This window comes from Oncorhynchus nerka, linkage group LG8, assembly GCF_034236695.1.
Source record: "Oncorhynchus nerka isolate Pitt River linkage group LG8, Oner_Uvic_2.0, whole genome shotgun sequence".
NCBI classification, from domain to species: domain Eukaryota; kingdom Metazoa; phylum Chordata; class Actinopteri; order Salmoniformes; family Salmonidae; genus Oncorhynchus; species Oncorhynchus nerka.
The window spans coordinates 21342896-21355547 of NC_088403.1; positions in this window are offsets into that span (position 1 = coordinate 21342896).

Genomic DNA, 12652 nt, shown 5'->3' on the forward strand with positions numbered 1-12652 from the left:
TACATGTCTATATAGTAATCAATTACACTATACATGTCTATATAGTCAACAATTACACTATAACTGTCTATATAGTCAACAATTACACTATAAATGTCTATATAGTCAACAATTACACTATACATGTCTATATAGTAATCAATTACACTATACATGTCTATATAGTAATCAATTACACAATACATGTCTATATAGTCAACAATTACACTATAAATGTCTATATAGTCAACAATTACACTATACATGTCCATATAGTAATCAATTACACTATACATGTCTATATAGTAATCAATTACACTATACATGTCTATATAGTCAACAATTACACTATAAATGTCTATATAGTCAACAATTACACTATACATGTCCATATAGTAATCAATTACACTATACATGTCTATATAGTAATCAATTACACTATACATGTCTATATAGTCAACAATTACACTATAAATGTCTATATAGTCAACAATTACACTATACATGTCTATATAGTAATCAATTACACTATAACTGTCTATATAGTCAATTACACTATAAATGTCTATATAGTCAACAATTACACTATACATGTCTATATAGTAATCAATTACACTATACATGTCTATATAGTCAACAATTACACTATAACTGTCTATATAGTCAACAATTACACTATAAATGTCTATATAGTCAATCAATTACACTATACATGTCTATATAGTAATCAATTACATTATACATGTCTATATAGTGAACAATTACACTATACATGTCTATATAATAATCAATTACACTATACATGTCCATATAGTAATCAATTACACTATACATGTCTATATAGTAATCAATTACATTATACATGTCCATATAGTAATCAATTACACTATACATGTCTATATAGTAGTCAATTACACTATACATGTCTATATAGTAATCAATTACACTATACATGTCTATATAGTAATCAATTACACTATACATGTCTATATAGTCAACAATTACACTATACATGTCTATATAGTAATCAATTACACTGTACATGTCCATATAGTAATCAATTACATTATCCATGTCTATATAGTCAACAATTACACTATACATGTCTATATAATAATCAATTACACTATACATGTCTATATAGTAATCAATTACACTATACATGTCTATATAGTCAACAATTACACTATACATGTCCATATAGTAATCAATTACACTATACATGTCTATATAGTAATCAATTACACTATACACGTCTATATAGTCAACAATTACACTATAAATGTCTATATAGTCAACAATTACACTATACATGTCCATATAGTAATCAATTACACTATACATGTCTATATAGTAATCAATTACACTATACACGTCTATATAATCAACAATTACACTATAAATGTCTATATAGTCAACAATTACACTATACATGTCTATATAGTAATCAATTACACTATAACTGTCTATATAGTCAACAATTACACTATAAATGTCTATATAGTCAACAATTACACTATACATGTCTATATAGTAATCAATTACACTATACATGTCTATATAGTCAACAATTACACTATAACTGTCTATATAGTCAACAATTACACTATAAATGTCTATATAGTCAACAATTACACTATACATGTCTATATAGTAATCAATTACATTATACATGTCTATATAGTGAACAATTACACTATACATGTCTATATAATAATCAATTACACTATACATGTCCATATAGTAATCAATTACACTATACATGTCTATATAGTAATCAATTACATTATACATGTCCATATAGTAATCAATTACACTATACATGTCTATATAGTAGTCAATTACACTATACATGTCTATATAGTAATCAATTACACTATACATGTCTATATAGTAATCAATTACACTATACATGTCTATATAGTCAACAATTACACTATACATGTCTATATAGTAATCAATTACACTGTACATGTCCATATAGTAATCAATTACATTATCCATGTCTATATAGTCAACAATTACACTATACATGTCTATATAATAATCAATTACACTATACATGTCTATATAGTAATCAATTACACTATACATGTCCATATAGTAATCAATTACACTATACATGTCTATATAGTAATCAATTACATTATACATGTCTATATAGTAATCAATTACACTATACATGTCTATATAGTAGTCAATTACATTATACATGTCTATATAGTGAACAATTACACTATACATGTCTATATAATAATCAATTACACTATACATGTCCATATAGTAATCAATTACACTATACATGTCTATATAGTAATCAATTACACTATACATGTCTATATAGTAGTCAATTACATTATACATGTCCATATAGTAATCAATTACACTATACATGTCTATATAGTAATCAATTACACTATACATGTCTATATAGTAATCAATTACATTATACATGTCCATATAGTAATCAATTACACTATACATGTCTAAATAGTAGTCAATTACACTATACATGTCTATATAGTCAACAATTACACTATACATGTCTATATTACATTTACATTTAAGTCATTTAGCAGAGCTCTTATCCAGAGCGACTTATAGTAATCAATTACACTATACATGTCCATATAGTAATCAATTACACTATACATGTCTATATAGTAATCAATTACACTATACATGTCTATATAGTAATAAATTACACTATACATGTCTATATAGTAATCAATTACACTATACATGTCTATATAGTAGTCAATTACACTATACATGTCTATATAGTCAACAATTACACTATACATGTCTATATAGTAATCAATTACACTATACATGTCCATATAGTAATCAATTACACTATACATGTCTATATAGTAATCAATTACACTATACATGTCTATATAGTAATCAATTACACTATCCATGTCTATGTAGTAATCAATTACACTATAAATGTCTATATAGTCAACAATTACACTATACATGTCCATATAGTAATCAATTACACTATACATGTCTATATAGTAATCAATTACACTATAAATGTCTATATAGTCAACAATTACACTATACATGTCCATATAGTAATCAATTACACTATACATGTCTATATAGTAATCAATTACACTATACACGTCTATATAGTCAACAATTACACTATAAATGTCTATATAGTCAACAATTACACTATAAATGTCTATATAGTCAACAATTACACTATACATGTCTATATAGTAATCAATTACATTATACATGTCTATATAGTAATCAATTACACTATACATGTCTATATAGTAGTCAATTACATTATACATGTCTATATAGTCAACAATTACACTATAAAGGTCTATATAGTCAACAATTACACTATACATGTCTATATAGTGAACAATTACACTATACATGTCTATATAGTAATCAATTACACTATCCATGTCTATATAGTAATCAATTACACTATAAATGTCTATATAGTCAACAATTACACTATACATGTCCATATAGTAATCAATTACACTATACATGTCTATATCGTAATCAATTACACTATAAATGTCTATATAGTCAACAATTACACTATACATGTCCATATAGTAATCAATTACACTATACATGTCTATATAGTAATCAATTACACTATACACGTCTATATAGTCAACAATTACACTATAAATGTCTATATAGTCAACAATTACACTATAAATGTCTATATAGTCAACAATTACACTATACATGTCTATATAGTAATCAATTACATTATACATGTCTATATAGTAATCAATTACACTATACATGTCTATATAGTAGTCAATTACATTATACATGTCTATATAGTCAACAATTACACTATAAATGTCTATATAGTAATCAATTACACTATACATGTCTATATAGTAATCAATTACACTATACATGTCTATATAGTAATCAATTACATTATACATGTCCATATAGTAATCAATTACACTATACATGTCTATATAGTAGTCAATTACACTATAAATGTCTATATAGTAATCAATTACACTATACATGTCTATATAGTCAATTACACTATAAATGTCTATATAGTAACAATTACACTATACATGTCTATATAGTAATCAATTACACTACACATGTCTATATAGTAATCAATTACACTATACATGTCTATATAGTCAACAATTACAGTATAAATGTCTATATAGTCAACAATTACACTATACATGTCTATATAGTAATCAATTACACTATACATGTCTATATAGTAATCAATTACACTATACATGTCTATATAGTCAACAATTACACTATAAATGTCTATATAGTCAACAATTACACTATACATGTCTATATAGTAATCAATTACATTATACATGTCTATATAGTAATCAATTACACTATACATGTCTATATAGTAGTCAATTACATTATACATGTCTATATAGTCAACAATTACACTATAAATGTCTATATAGTAATCAATTACACTATACATGTCCATATAGTAATCAATTACACTATACATGTCTATATAGTAATCAATTACACTATACATGTCCATATAGTAATCAATTACACTATACATGTCTATATAGTAATCAATTACATTATACATGTCTATATAGTAATCAATTACATTATACATGTCCATATAGTAATCAATTACACTATACATGTCTATATAGTAGTCAATTACACTATACATGTCTATATAGTAATCAATTACACTATACATGTCTATATAGTAATCAATTACACTATACATGTCTATATAGTCAACAATTACACTATAAATGTCTATATAGTCAACAATTACACTATACATGTCTATATAGTAATCAATTACACTATACATGTCTATATAGTAATCAATTACACTATACATGTCTATATAGTAATCAATTACACTATACATGTCCATATAGTAATCAATTACACTATACATGTCTATATAGTAATCAATTACATTATACATGTCTATATAGTAATCAATTACATTATACATGTCCATATAGTAATCAATTACACTATACATGTCTATATAGTAGTCAATTACACTATAAATGTCTATATAGTAATCAATTACACTATACATGTCTATATAGTCAACAATTACAGTATAAATGTCTATATAGTCAACAATTACACTATACATGTCTATATAGTAATCAATTACACTATACATGTCTATATAGTAATCAATTACACTATACATGTCTATATAGTCAACAATTACACTATAAATGTCTATATAGTCAACAATTACACTATACATGTCTATATAGTAATCAATTACATTATACATGTCTATATAGTAATCAATTACACTATACATGTCTATATAGTAGTCAATTACATTATACATTTCTATATAGTCAACAATTACACTATAAATGTCTATATAGTAATCAATTACACTATACATGTCCATATAGTAATCAATTACACTATACATGTCTATATAGTAATCAATTACACTATACATGTCCATATAGTAATCAATTACACTATACATGTCTATATAGTAATCAATTACATTATACATGTCTATATAGTAATCAATTACATTATACATGTCCATATAGTAATCAATTACACTATACATGTCTATATAGTAGTCAATTACACTATACATGTCTATATAGTAATCAATTACACTATACATGTCTATATAGTAATCAATTACACTATACATGTCTATATAGTCAACAATTACACTATAAATGTCTATATAGTCAACAATTACACTATACATGTCTATATAGTAATCAATTACACTATACATGTCTATATAGTAATCAATTACACTATACATGTCTATATAGTAATCAATTACACTATACATGTCCATATAGTAATCAATTACACTATACATGTCTATATAGTAATCAATTACATTATACATGTCTATATAGTAATCAATTACATTATACATGTCCATATAGTAATCAATTACACTATACATGTCTATATAGTAGTCAATTACACTATAAATGTCTATATAGTAATCAATTACACTATACATGTCTATATAGTAATCAATTACACTATACATGTCTATATAGTCAACAATTACACTATAAATGTCTATATAGTCAACAATTACACTATACATGTCTATATAGTAATCAATTACACTACACATGTCTATATAGTAATCAATTACACTATACATGTCTATATAGTAATCAATTACACTATACATGTCTATATAGTCAACAATTACACTATAAATGTCTATATAGTCAACAATTACACTATACATGTCTATATAGTAATCAATTACATTATACATGTCTATATAGTAATCAATTACACTATACATGTCTATATAGTAGTCAATTACATTATACATGTCTATATAGTCAACAATTACACTATAAATGTCTATATAGTAATCAATTACACTATACATGTCCATATAGTAATCAATTACACTATACATGTCTATATAGTAATCAATTACACTATACATGTCCATATAGTAATCAATTACACTATACATGTCTATATAGTAATCAATTACATTATACATGTCTATATAGTAATCAATTACATTATACATGTCCATATAGTAATCAATTACACTATACATGTCTATATAGTAGTCAATTACACTATACATGTCTATATAGTAATCAGTTACACTATACATGTCTATATAGTAATCAATTACACTATACATGTCTATATAGTCAACAATTACACTATAAATGTCTATATAGTCAACAATTACACTATACATGTCTATATAGTAATCAATTACACTATACATGTCTATATAGTAATCAATTACACTATACATGTCTATATAGTAATCAATTACACTATACATGTCCATATAGTAATCAATTACACTATACATGTCTATATAGTAATCAATTACATTATACATGTCTATATAGTAATCAATTACATTATACATGTCCATATAGTAATCAATTACACTATACATGTCTATATAGTAGTCAATTACACTATAAATGTCTATATACTAATCAATTCCACTATACATGTCTATATAGTAATCAATTACACTATACATGTCTATATAGTCAACAATTACACTATAAATGTCTATATAGTCAACAATTACACTATACATGTCTATATAGTAATCAATTACACTATACATGTCTATATAGTAATCAATTACACTATACATGTCTATATAGTAATCAATTACACTATACATGTCTATATAGTCAACAATTACACTATACATGTCTATATAGTAATCAATTACACTGTACATGTCCATATAGTAATCAATTACATTATCCATGTCTATATAGTCAACAATTACACTATAAATGTCTATATAGTCAACAATTACACTATAAATGTCTATATAGTCAACAATTACACTATACATGTCTATATAATAATCAATTACACTATACATGTCTATATAGTAATCAATTACACTATACATGTCCATATAGTAATCAATTACACTATACATGTCTATATAGTAATCAATTACATTATACATGTCTATATAGTAATCAATTACACTATACATGTCTATATAGTAGTCAATTACATTATAAATGTCTATATAGTGAACAATTACACTATACATGTCTATATAATAATCAATTACACTATACATGTCCATATAGTAATCAATTACACTATACATGTCTATATAGTAATCAATTACACTATAAATGTCTATATAGTAGTCAATTACATTATACATGTCCATATAGTAATCAATTACACTATACATGTCTATATAGTAATCAATTACACTATACATGTCTATATAGTAATCAATTACATTATACATGTCCATATAGTAATCAATTACACTATACATGTCTAAATAGTAGTCAATTACACTATACATGTCTATATAGTCAACAATTACACTATACATGTCTATATTACATTTACATTTAAGTCATTTAGCAGACGCTCTTATCCAGAGCGACTTATATAGTAATCAATTACACTATACATGTCCATATAGTAATCAATTACACTATACATGTCTATATAGTAATCAATTACACTATACATGTCTATATAGTAATCAATTACACTATACATGTCTATATAGTAATCAATTACACTATACATGTCTATATAGTAGTCAATTACACTATACATGTCTATATAGTCAACAATTACACTATACATGTCTATATAGTAATCAATTACACTATACATGTCCATATAGTAATCAATTACACTATACATGTCTATATAGTAATCAATTACACTATACATGTCTATATAGTAATCAATTACACTATCCATGTCTATGTAGTAATCAATTACACTATAAATGTCTATATAGTCAACAATTACACTATACATGTCCATATAGTAATCAATTACACTATACATGTCTATATAGTAATCAATTACACTATAAATGTCTATATAGTCAACAATTACACTATACATGTCCATATAGTAATCAATTACACTATACATGTCTATATAGTAATCAATTACACTATACACGTCTATATAGTCAACAATTACACTATAAATGTCTATATAGTCAACAATTACACTATAAATGTCTATATAGTCAACAATTACACTATACATGTCTATATAGTAATCAATTACATTATACATGTCTATATAGTAATCAATTACACTATACATGTCTATATAGTAGTCAATTACATTATACATGTCTATATAGTCAACAATTACACTATAAAGGTCTATATAGTCAACAATTACACTATACATGTCTATATAGTGAACAATTACACTATACATGTCTATATAGTAATCAATTACACTATCCATGTCTATATAGTAATCAATTACACTATAAATGTCTATATAGTCAACAATTACACTATACATGTCCATATAGTAATCAATTACACTATACATGTCTATATAGTAATCAATTACACTATACACGTCTATATAGTCAACAATTACACTATAAATGTCTATATAGTCAACAATTACACTATAAATGTCTATATAGTCAACAATTACACTATACATGTCTATATAGTAATCAATTACATTATACATGTCTATAGAGTAATCAATTACACTATACATGTCTATATAGTAGTCAATTACATTATACATGTCTATACAGTCAACAATTACACTATAAATGTCTATATAGTAATCAATTACACTATACATGTCCATATAGTAATCAATTACACTATACATGTCTATATAGTAATCAATTACACTATACATGTCCATATAGTAATCAATTACACTATACATGTCTATATAGTAATCAATTACATTATACATGTCTATATAGTAATCAATTACATTATACATGTCCATATAGTAATCAATTACACTATACATGTCTATATAGTAATCAATTACACTATACATGTCTATATAGTAATCAATTACACTATACATGTCTATATAGTCAACAATTACACTATAAATGTCTATATAGTCAACAATTACACTATACATGTCTATATAGTAATGAATTACACTATACATGTCTATATAGTAATCAATTACACTATACATGTCTATATAGTAATCAATTACACTATACATGTCTATATAGTAATCAATTACATTATACATGTCCATATAGTAATCAATTACACTATACATGTCTATATAGTAGTCAATTACACTATAAATGTCTATATAGTAATCAATTACACTATACATGTCTATATAGTCAACAATTACACTATAAATGTCTATATAGTCAACAATTACACTATACATGTCTATATAGTAATCAATTACACTACACATGTCTATATAGTAATCAATTACACTATACATGTCTATATAGTCAACAATTACAGTATAAATGTCTATATAGTCAACAATTACACTATACATGTCTATATAGTAATCAATTACACTATACATGTCTATATAGTAATCAATTACACTATACATGTCTATATAGTCAACAATTACACTATAAATGTCTATATAGTCAATTACACTATACATGTCCATATAGTAATCAATTACACTATACATGTCTATATAGTAATCAATTACACTATACATGTCCATATAGTAATCAATTACACTATACATGTCTATATAGTAATCAATTACATTATACATGTCTATATAGTAATCAATTACATTATACATGTCCATATAGTAATCAATTACACTATACATGTCTATATATAGTCAATTACACTATACATGTCTATATAGTAATCAATTACACTATACATGTCTATATAGTAATCAATTACACTATACATGTCTATATAGTCAACAATTACACTATAAATGTCTATATAGTCAACAATTACACTATACATGTCTATATAGTAATCAATTACACTATACATGTCTATATAGTAATCAATTACACTATACATGTCTATATAGTAATCAATTACACTATACATGTCCATATAGTAATCAATTACACTATACATGTCTATATAGTAATCAATTACATTATACATGTCTATATAGTAATCAATTACATTATACATGTCCATATAGTAATCAATTACACTATACATGTCTATATAGTAGTCAATTACACTATACATGTCTATATAGTAATCAATTACACTATACATGTCTATATAGTCAACAATTACAGTATAAATGTCTATATAGTCAACAATTACACTATACATGTCTATATAGTAATCAATTACACTATACATGTCTATATAGTAATCAATTACACTATACATGTCTATATAGTCAACAATTACACTATAAATGTCTATATAGTCAACAATTACACTATACATGTCTATATAGTAATCAATTACATTATACATGTCTATATAGTAATCAATTACACTATACATGTCTATATAGTAGTCAATTACATTATACATTTCTATATAGTCAACAATTACACTATACATGTCCATATAGTAATCAATTACACTATACATGTCTATATAGTAATCAATTACACTATACATGTCCATATAGTAATCAATTACACTATACATGTCTATATAGTAATCAATTACATTATACATGTCTATATAGTAATCAATTACATTATACATGTCCATATAGTAATCAATTACACTATACATGTCTATATAGTAGTCAATTACACTATACATGTCTATATAGTAATCAATTACACTATACATGTCTATATAGTAATCAATTACACTATACATGTCTATATAGTCAACAATTACACTATAAATGTCTATATAGTCAACAATTACACTATACATGTCTATATAGTAATCAATTACACTATACATGTCTATATAGTAATCAATTACACTATACATGTCTATATAGTAATCAATTACACTATACATGTCCATATAGTAATCAATTACACTATACATGTCTATATAGTAATCAATTACATTATACATGTCTATATAGTAATCAATTACATTATACATGTCCATATAGTAATCAATTACACTATACATGTCTATATAGTAGTCAATTACACTATAAATGTCTATATAGTAATCAATTACACTATACATGTCTATATAGTAATCAATTACACTATACATGTCTATATAGTCAACAATTACACTATAAATGTCTATATAGTCAACAATTACACTATACATGTCTATATAGTAATCAATTACACTACACATGTCTATATAGTAATCAATTACACTATACATGTCTATATAGTAATCAATTACACTATACATGTCAATATAGTCAACAATTACACTATAAATGTCTATATAGTCAACAATTACACTATACATGTCTATATAGTAATCAATTACATTACATGTCTATATAGTAATCAATTACACTATACATGTCTATATAGTAGTCAATTACATTATACATGTCCATATAGTAATCAATTACACTATACATGTCTATATAGTAGTCAATTACACTATACATGTCTATATAGTAATCAATTACACTATACATGTCTATATAGTAATCAATTACACTATACATGTCTATATAGTCAACAATTACACTATAAATGTCTATATAGTCAACAATTACACTATACATGTCTATATAGTAATCAATTACACTATACATGTCTATATAGTAATCAATTACACTATACATGTCTATATAGTAATCAATTACACTATACATGTCCATATAGTAATCAATTACACTATACATGTCTATATAGTAATCAATTACATTATACATGTCTATATAGTAATCAATTACATTATACATGTCCATATAGTAATCAATTACACTATACATGTCTATATAGTAGTCAATTACACTATAAATGTCTATATAGTAATCAATTACACTATACATGTCTATATAGTAATCAATTACACTATACATGTCTATATAGTCAACAATTACACTATAAATGTCTATATAGTCAACAATTACACTATACATGTCTATATAGTAATCAATTACACTACACATGTCTATATAGTAATCAATTACACTATACATGTCTATATAGTAATCAATTACACTATACATGTCTATATAGTCAACAATTACACTATAAATGTCTATATAGTCAACAATTACACTATACATGTCTATATAGTAATCAATTACATTATACATGTCTATATAGTAATCAATTACACTATACATGTCTATATAGTAGTCAATTACATTATACATGTCTATATAGTCAACAATTACACTATAAATGTCTATATAGTAATCAATTACACTATACATGTCCATATAGTAATCAATTACACTATACATGTCTATATAGTAATCAATTACACTATACATGTCCATATAGTAATCA